Source organism: Lycium ferocissimum, chromosome 11 (assembly GCF_029784015.1).
Source record: "Lycium ferocissimum isolate CSIRO_LF1 chromosome 11, AGI_CSIRO_Lferr_CH_V1, whole genome shotgun sequence".
Lineage (NCBI taxonomy): Eukaryota > Viridiplantae > Streptophyta > Magnoliopsida > Solanales > Solanaceae > Lycium > Lycium ferocissimum.
Window position 1 is genome coordinate 48,471,491 of NC_081352.1, and position 9,885 is coordinate 48,481,375.

Below are 9,885 nucleotides of genomic sequence, written 5' to 3' on the forward strand. Positions count from 1 at the left end.
ATAATGATAAAATATAAGTGAAAATATGTATTAATTAATCATTGGAAAACGACCAATCAAGTGAGAATGCATTTATTAAACGAGTGGAAAGTTTTCTAACTGCATGCCTCGAATATTTTGACAGACAAGAACTCCAAGTTTGGGGATTATTGTTCGAATGTGCATCTACAATGTAGACAATAAATTGAAGATGTACATTCGAACAATAATATTTAAACTTGGCATAGTTTCTAGTTCTTGCCCGTCAAAATATTTCAGACGGTTAGAAAATTTTGATGTTTTTAATAATTGCATTCACATTTGATTCTTCATTTTTCTACTGTTAATTCATGCATATTTTCAATTTTATTTTATCATTATTCATGAATTAGTGTAGTTTGGTGTAATATAAATGGGATATGGTAAAGATTTGTATCGATGCAAGTAATTGGCGAAATCATTTACGCATAGCACTAGCTAACAAGTCTTTCTAACAATTTTATTTTGTGGCTTTGAACTATTATTCCCTTGCAGAATAAAGGACCACACAAGGATAACTCATCACTTCGAGCTGAAAATGACAAGCTTAGGGCTGAAAATGTGCTGCTCAGTGAAGCTCTCGACAATGGTTGCGCTCATTGAGGCCGCGCTAGACTAAATTTTGGTGAAATGTCATATGATGTACTTCAATTGAGGCTTGGAAATGCTTGCCTACAACAAGAAGTAATAAAAAGAAAAAAAAACTTAACTATGGTTGTTAATTCAGTTTGGATTTAAGTTATATACGTTGACGCTGAATTAATTTACATTTCAAATTATCTAATTGTGTAAATATTTTTTCAATGCCAGTTTTTAGAACTAAAACACAATTAAATTTTCTTTTCTATTTCTACAAACGTGATCGCATGTCAGAGATTGGGAAGCCAAGTATTATCGAAGTAGCGGTGGCAGCTATGGAAGAGCTTCTTCAAATGGCTCGAATGGGAGAGCCGATTTGGCTACCTAGCATCTATAATGGAACTATTTTCCTGAACGAAGAAGAGTATATGAGGGGATTCCATAGTGGAAGTGGGCGTAAAGCTCAAGAAATCAAGACTGAACCAGATCCACTTGGTGGAAATTTTCATGGACACAATACTCATTTTGCTCTTATATTTTTTTATTAATCATTTGGTATTCGGTTTCACTGGTTGACTAATCAAAATTCGTGGCCGTTATAGAGGGGAGCGATATTAGGGGTTCCTTTGTTTTCAGTGCTCGAACCCCAAATTTTTTGGTCAAGGGTGAAGATGGTAGATTTTCCGATAATGTTGCGATTTTGGCTTCTGGATTTGTCATACTTCCGGATGAGCCCACAGACAGTTCTGTTGGATCTCTCCTCACCATCGCATTCCAAATTTTGATAGATCATGTTCCCACCGCAAAGCTTTCTTCTGGATCAGTTGCTACGGTCAATAACCTCATATCTGGCACCATCAACAAGATCAGGGTTGCTCTTTTATCGGACACCCCATGATCGTTAAACTGTAAGTATGTGATTTATTCTCAAGAAAGATCTAAAATGGACTAGGTTGGAAGGTCTGTGTATCTTTTGTTTAAGAATTTTAGCTCGGTGTGTAAAAACTATGTTTTTTTTTTTTTCCTAATATTATCTAATTATCTCAAAGGTAAGCATATATAGCTGTCCATCAAACTAAAGTAAATTCATCCACGCAGGCTTTTATCCCCGAGATGGTGGGAGGCTTGACAGAGACATGTAACGTGTATTATATATATACATACACATACTTAAGGAGGGGAACATAAATTTTTAGGTAGGATCAGTCAGCTGAAAAATTAAAATAGAGTATTACCTATTACAACATGTCATAATGAGTGTCCCCGAGAGGTATAAGTACCCACACGTTTTAAATAAAGTATATGGGATATGACAATATGTACATGATATGAGTTAAAAATGGTTGAAATAACAAAATACCAAAGGGAAGAAAGAAGGAAAAGAGAATGGATGAACGATGGGCTAAGCCCATTACGTGACATTATGTAAACGCAGTCTGGCAGAAGGCATTGAAAGAAAATAAATATAGCTTGTCTTGTATAGCTTCTAAAGCCAAAACGTGAAGTGGACAAAAAGAAAAAAGGGGGAAAGAATGACGGAGAGTGGAACTGGGGGGAGAAACCCATTATTAAAGTGATCACCTACAGGGATAATAAGATATTTGGGGAAAAATATATCAATACATGACTGTATGTCAAGGATGATAGTAATGGAAAGTCACAGAGACGTTACGTTATAAATTAAGCCAAGCAGCTTTGGTTTCTCTGTGGAACGAACACGAAGGAGCAGACCTTTTCTATTATTTTCCTTAATGTTACATGATACTCTCTCTGTTTCAATTTATGTAAACCTCTTTAACTGGGCATGACATTTAAGAAAGAGTGAAGACTTTTGAAATTTGTGATTCAAAATAAGTCTTGAATATTTGTGTGGTTGTAAATCATTTCATAAAGTAAATTTGTTTCCAAATTAGGAAAGAGGTCATTCATTTTAGCGCAGACTAAAAAGGAAATAGGTTCACATAAATTAAAACAGAGGGAGTATTAGTTTTTGGACTGGTGGAGGAATTTTCCTACTGGTTTTGGTTCAAAGCAGCGAGAGAAGAGGTTACAACACAAAATTAAAAAAAATCGCCATTTAATTTCTCTTCAAGATTGTGAACTTGTGAACCGGGACAGTTTAAGGGATGCGCAGAGTTTAAGTTAAGCTTGCGGTTCGAGGTAAGTTAAGACTTATTTTTCTAATAAGAAATTCTAGTAGAACCTATATACTGTGTGTGTTTGCTAGAATGTCCTAAGAAGAATTCTTGTCATTAAGCACTTAGTCAATCCGTTCTTATTCATTACGGTTATAAGTAGTAGTGCAAGAATCTTTTAACATGTTGCTTGATGTCTTATATGTGTTATATGATTTTTAGATTCAGTTTTCTAGAAATATATGTTTACGTGTTGCACTTCATGTTATGTGCAATTGCTTGCAAATTATATGTTCAGTTCATGTTCAGTTATTGGTGTGATCACATTCAGACTCAGAGGGAGCCTCCCCTTGCGTGAGTGCCATGACGGTCAAAGTTAGCTACCCGCATGCTTATAGTGGCTATTGTTTGTTGGGGAGGTAGGCCGACACTCCCCCGTGCGTGTTGCCAGATCCTTACGTACGTAGGGTCATTATATAAAAATCTCATTTTACTCAGAAAAGTTATTTCAATTTAATTTAGATAAAAGACATAAAATCACCTCTAAACTTGCACAGAAAACTGACTTTAGCAATTTAACTTTATATGCATTTATTTACCCTCATTCTTATTTGAAGTGAATTTAATTACCCCATAAAGGGTGACGTGGCAAAATAATGATGATCAACTCCCTATAAGCGCGTGAAGAAGAAGAAAAATACAAAAACTGACTCAAACTAATACACCTGGCATATTCTGATTGGATGGCATACAACTAAAATTATTTAACTAATTTTTTTAATCTCCCCTTTTCATTTTAACTTTTCTCCTTTCTCTGTTTTTCCGTTTCTTATCCTTGTTGCTCTGTTTTCTGTTTCTTCTCTTCCTTTCTCTTTTCTTTCTTTTCTCTTTCTAATCCAACGCATCACGAACAGATACTTCTCCCACACATTTTCTTCTCCTTTTAATTCTTTCCTTCTTAGCAAAATGCTTGACGTTAAGTTTTCCAACATCGTCTCCGGCTAGAAGCTTGACGTTAAGTTTGCCGACACCAACTCCGGCATCAAGAAAATTACCGGAAAAACAGCGAATAAGACGACGTTTTCTACTGAAAAATTAAAAATACAGCTGATAAAACAAATTAAAGGCCATGGATTCCCTGCCCAAATTCACCGGAAAAGATATAAATACTCACCGAAAAACTAACGCTTTTTCTGAAAAAAAGCTCCCGATCTTGTTGGTGCTTAATTAGGAGGTCAGGTTGGGTTTTTAATAGAAAAGAGATTTGAATTTTAAAGGTGTAATGAAGTTTGATATTTCCGGCATGGCGGATCCGGGGACGGCAACCGGTTTTAGTGTTGGAAAAATAATCAGAAAACCTTTTAATAGAAAAAAAAGAAGAAGAAAGATAGTAGATTAAAATCAATATATTTATGACGTGGCACTGACTGATGCTGATGTGGCAGCGCGTGCACAACACCATCAATAACTAGGTTGGTTCTTTATTTTTAAAGGGGTATTAATTTCACTTCAAACAAGAATAGGGGGTTAAAAACATAACTAGGTTGGTTTTATTTTTAAAGTTAAATTCAAACAAGAATAGGGGGTTAAAAAGTGAGTTTTGAAGACAAGTTAAAGGGGAAATTTATGTATTTTCTCTTTAAAAAATAACTAAGTTTTCAGCTTTATTAGTTGTCAATTTCAGACTAAATTTTCCATTTAATTATCAACTTATGGCCTCAGTTATCAGTTTATGTTAGTTTTAAGAGTTTATATGATTTACACGTTTTCTTGTGAAACGAGATTTTCCTTGTTTATTACGTTTTCACACCATAAATTCTAGCTCTGGGTACCCTTGGAGATACTTAGCCCGTTTGGGCCTGTCATGTCGTGTGGCAAGTGTTTAGTATGCACGTGACTAAGCACATGACTAGAGGCAGACATTCTAGACTCAATTAGCAGACTTTGTTGATTCATCCCAGGGTAGCAGATCCTTTCCCGTCTTTTATTTATTTTTAGACATTTACATTATTCTTGGGGGATGCCCCAAAGCTTTATGTATTCAAATTTCTGTTAGACACTCATGACTTGACAGTGGGTTAGCTTTATAGACACTTTGAATTTTATGTTCCTTATTTAGTTTGCTTGGCAATCTATAATCAAGACGTTGTTGATTTTAGTTCTATTATTGAGATCCGTTCAGACCTTCAGTTAGTTAGTACAGGGTAGGGTTCACTCAACGGATAGTAAAGGTTGGGTGTCAATCATGTCTCACCCTAGTTTGGGGCGTGACATTATATATAAATTATATCCTTAAAAGTTATCTGATATTACCTTGTTCTTGACTCTTCAGTTTATCAGATCTGGTTGCTGTTTTTTCTTTGTTGGTTGTAGTTCTGTAGGGATGGAACAGTAGAGAAAAAGTTGGCACAGGAATAAATGAAGTCAAGAGCGCACCTTTTTCCTTTGATTGTTGTATTGGTTGCTTTAGCCAAGGAAACAATCAATGGTTTTCTACAAAAGTTTTGTTAGGAAGTTGTATAGATTATACATAGCGGAAAGAAGGAATCAAAATAACACTACATTCCTTCTTAAATTTACGAATCTGATGATATCTTAATCTAAGAAAAAAAGATTTATAGGAAACTTCAATTTTCTTTTTCGAGTTAAGGTTTAGTTAAGTAGAGTTTATGGGAGTTTCTTGTTTGTGGTTTTTAGTCGATGGACTTCTTGCAGAATATTTTGTTTTCTTATGCTTATTTTCGTTCCAATATCTATCAAATGGTTGTTAGCTTCGATTGCCTCATATCCTCATATTGCTTGTACAGTTTTTTTTCTTTAAATTTATTTATTTTGATAACAGTGGTATTTGGGTCAATTTGTGCGCAACTCGATTAATTTCACGAGATAATTGTCACAATGCATCTTAGCTACACATGTATTGAGTAACTTTGCCTATAAAAGGTTGGACATATGAGAGAAGTCACCAAGTAGAGGGATTTCTATTTTATTTCTTTGAATTTATTTGCATGTTTATATTCATCATATGAGCAAAAAATGCATTTCCATTAATCAATCGTTGGAGTTGGGACATTACGAATGGGTAGAGGGACGTAACTCAGTAGGACTATTCCTTTCAATTTACACAGAATTTTATCATCATGGCAAATTATCTTTATCCCTATATATATAGGTTTCTTTTTTTAGAAATAAATTTTAAGTTTAATATCAAAAGTCTACTTTCGGTGACAAGGTTAAATCTTCGGACCCAATATGTTTTTGGATCATCTATAATTCAATAATCCAAATATGACCCAATATGTTTTTGGATTATCTATAATTCAATAATCTAAATATGTGATTAGTTTATAATCATAATCTTAAAGGTAAGTCAGTTCCTTAAGTTTCTAATTTAAGGGTTTAAGGTTCAAACTCAAGAATTTAAAATTAAATCCCATGAACTTCTATGCTTAAATCCCCATCTCAAAGCACCAAAAAAAGGAAGGGGAACATAATAGATTCATATATATAATCTTGAATCTATAAATTCAATCAATGTCATTGGATGATCACCTCATCCAAACATAAATAATACAACTTAAACTAAACCTTAATTAATAATTATACATCAACTACAACAATAATTGTATCTAATGATACCAATTAAATGAAGAAAAAGAAAAGAGCTAATACCTTAAATAATTATAGTCCAATCTTGTTTCTCTTTATTCTTCGTCTTTTGTTCTTCCTCTTTCATTTCCCCCAATCCCTTTCTCTTCTTCTTTCTTAGAAGATTACTCTTATTTTGGTATCAAAAGTTGTGGTAGCACTAGTTTGCTACTATAAGCCCTAAAACCCTTTTGGGAAAAGTACACAAACTACCCATTAAAGGCAAAATATTTACTCTAATCTACGGAGTAAATTTTCTAAAAGGTCACTTATGTTTTGAGAATTGCTCACTAATATTATTTTTTTTTTTTAACAAGAATATCACCCAACTATCAGTATTTTTCCCAAAATCAATCTATCTACATTTACATCTATCTATCTACATATATTAAAAGCTCCCAGAGGCTCATGATAATTGCAATTCGCTAAAATTTTGAAGGTCGACGACTTAAGTTATACTCCCTCCGCCCATAATAAGTGTCACCTTAGACAAAAACACGCATATTAAGAAACCAATAATGCAATGTGAATTTTATCAAATTACCCCTATATAATAAAAATAAATTACTTTACCTCTTGATTAGAGCATGCACAAGAAGTAAACCTTTTGACATTGGGAATCCAACAATATCAAGTTACTATGTGGCTTTTCCAATCATCATTTAGATGTTACTTTATTGTCCAAGGGTAGAATTGAAAAAACTAGCCAATTTATGTCTTGGTTTCCTAAGGTGACACTTATTATGGGACAAAAAAATTTGGCTAAGGTGACACTTATTATGGGACGGAGGGAGACTAGCTTTGTAATTGTAAGCTTGATATGTAATACGTATCATGTTTGGTCTTTCTATGCTTTTATTGTATTGAGAACTTTTGATTTGTTGTAAAGTGGATGCTTATCACATGAACTTGGGCACCAAGGATACTTGCCCACCAAGTATGTGTGGCCACCAAGTTGTTGCCTTATTTCCTTCTTTAAATAGGAGTTTACTTGTAGAAATTATAGAGACAATAAAAATCTCTCTCTCTCCCCCAACTTCTTTGGTTATATCTCTTGTGTCGTGTACTTTTAATATTATTTCATAACACGTTATCAGCACGAGCCTCTGCCATCTTGAGCAGATACTTTAAAAGCCTCAAAGGTGCAATTCTTGGAATTACACTGAGTACAAATCGTTGCCTCACTGGAGATAAAGTAAAGGACTTACGGTACTTATTTAGTCTAAACAGTCCAGGTAAAAATAATCCAAGCCTTCTTGGTTGCACTACTATGTTTGAAGTGGCAACATGAACATCTGGACTATTAGTCAGGAAAGTATAATGAATTGCAATGATCATATTTTGTGGCAGTAACATATGGTTAGTAATAAGGATGGCCCACAAAAAGGATATAGCTATCACGAGTTTGCTACTAATAGTATGACTCGTTGGTTCGTTTGATCCATGGGAACGTAATTGATTCTGGACCATTTATGCCTCAAAGTGTTCCTGAAGAACAATATTGTTACAAGGGATTGTGGTGTTAATTTTATATCCCTTAAGTGACTAAGAATGAGAGTTCACAAGACACTCGAAGTGATAATATTTATTAAATCTCATTATGATTAAATTCATTTATGTCTATAACCTCCAGAAGTGGGATTATTTTTATGGGCTTATTGTTGGGACTAAATATGTATGCCTTAATTTGCTCCTACAGTAACAATATCCTAAAAGAGGTTATAAGCTATCACGATTTGATATGCTTAAGGCACGTTCAGATAATTATTTTTTATTCCTGAAGAATGAAAACTTTTGATAAATGTTGCAAATACAGATCCATCTCTGAAGTGAATGTTATAGTATGCGGTAAAGCCTATAAATATGAATGTGCATTTGATTGTGAAAATATCATGATTCATCTCCAGAAGAGGTAGAAATTCTGAATATTGTACTAAACTCATAAATTTGCTCCTGCAGTAGCAAACTTTGAACTCTACTCCCGAAGTAGTAGAACATTAAGCTCTACTCACAAAATAGTAAGACTCTGAATTCTACTCCAGAAGTAGTAAGACTATGAATTTTACTCCTGAAGTAGTAAGGCTTTATATTCTACTCCCGAAGTAGTACAACTCTGAAATCTACTCCCGAAATAGTAGAATTCTAAAATTTATTCTTGAATTAGTAAACCTTTCTCCCGAAGTGATAAAACTTGAAACTTTACTCCCCAAGCAGTAAAATTCTGCAACTTTACTCCTGAAGCAAAAAGAATTAGCAAAATATCTGGGAAATACTCTGAAGCAATGTCTTCTTGTGTTTGAGCAAAATAACGAGCTATTGATGAGCGTCGTATTTCAAGCACATTTAAATAATCAGGTTTCGTTCCCCGAAGTGAATGAACAAATACCACAACTTATCTCCTGGAGAGATAAAATACAAGGAATATACATGTTATTTTTGTGATATGAAATTAAGACATAGCAACACGTACCTGTCGTACGCAGAAACATCTTTAATAATTTGATCATAGTATCTTTTTAAGAAAAAAGAAAGCAAAATAGAATGTTTCTAGTATAACCACATTGATACATTATGGTTAGTTGTTATTGATTTCTTTGAAGGAAATAACAATTAATGTATCTCTTTATGAAGGATGTGATTATTATGTGGTTGACGCTTACATACAAAATATTCAGTTAATGATGAATCTCCCTGAAGGAGATGTTTGAAATAATGAAGTATTTAGAATTCAATGTTTATTTCGTGACACCAATAGTGTCGAAATTTGCTTTCATGGTACCAGAAGTATTTAAGAAATATTTGGTAATAGCAATTAATGATCAAAGGCTCTAGAAGAGCTAATTATTTATTTACAAGTATCATGACACTAGCAGTGTCCAAATAATATCTGATTATGATAAATAAATTGAAGTCTCTTGAAGATGTTATATATGATAATACCATTCATCGTAGATCGTAATTAGTACGATCGGAACATTATAGTAGACCTGAAGTTTACTAACAATAAAAATGGTTATCATATTAAGATTACAAATGATCGGAATATTATATATCTTCAAGTTACTACGAGTAAGAAATATACATGTGAAATGTTACCCGAGCATGATGAGATCACATACCACGATAAATCAGAAGTTTATTGATATACAATTTCATGCAATAGTAAACCAGAAGTTTATTAAAATAAATAGCACTCGTCTTGGTAAACTTGAAGTTTACGGGTACAGATAATTTTATCAGTTGATAAGACCATTTTGATCGTCCTGATTTAAATCTGATGTGCTAATTGAGTATTAAAAACATATTGAAAAACTAGAAGATTCTTCAAAAATTTATTTGTGTTGCTTGTTCTCATGATAAGTTGATTACACCAGCTAATGTTGGGATTGAATTCCCAAAATTCTGGAAAATATAAAAGGTGAATGTGGGCCCTTCACCGCAATGTGATGTCTTAAATAGATGCGTATGAGAAATCGCATGTATGTTTATTGTCAACTGCAGTTTG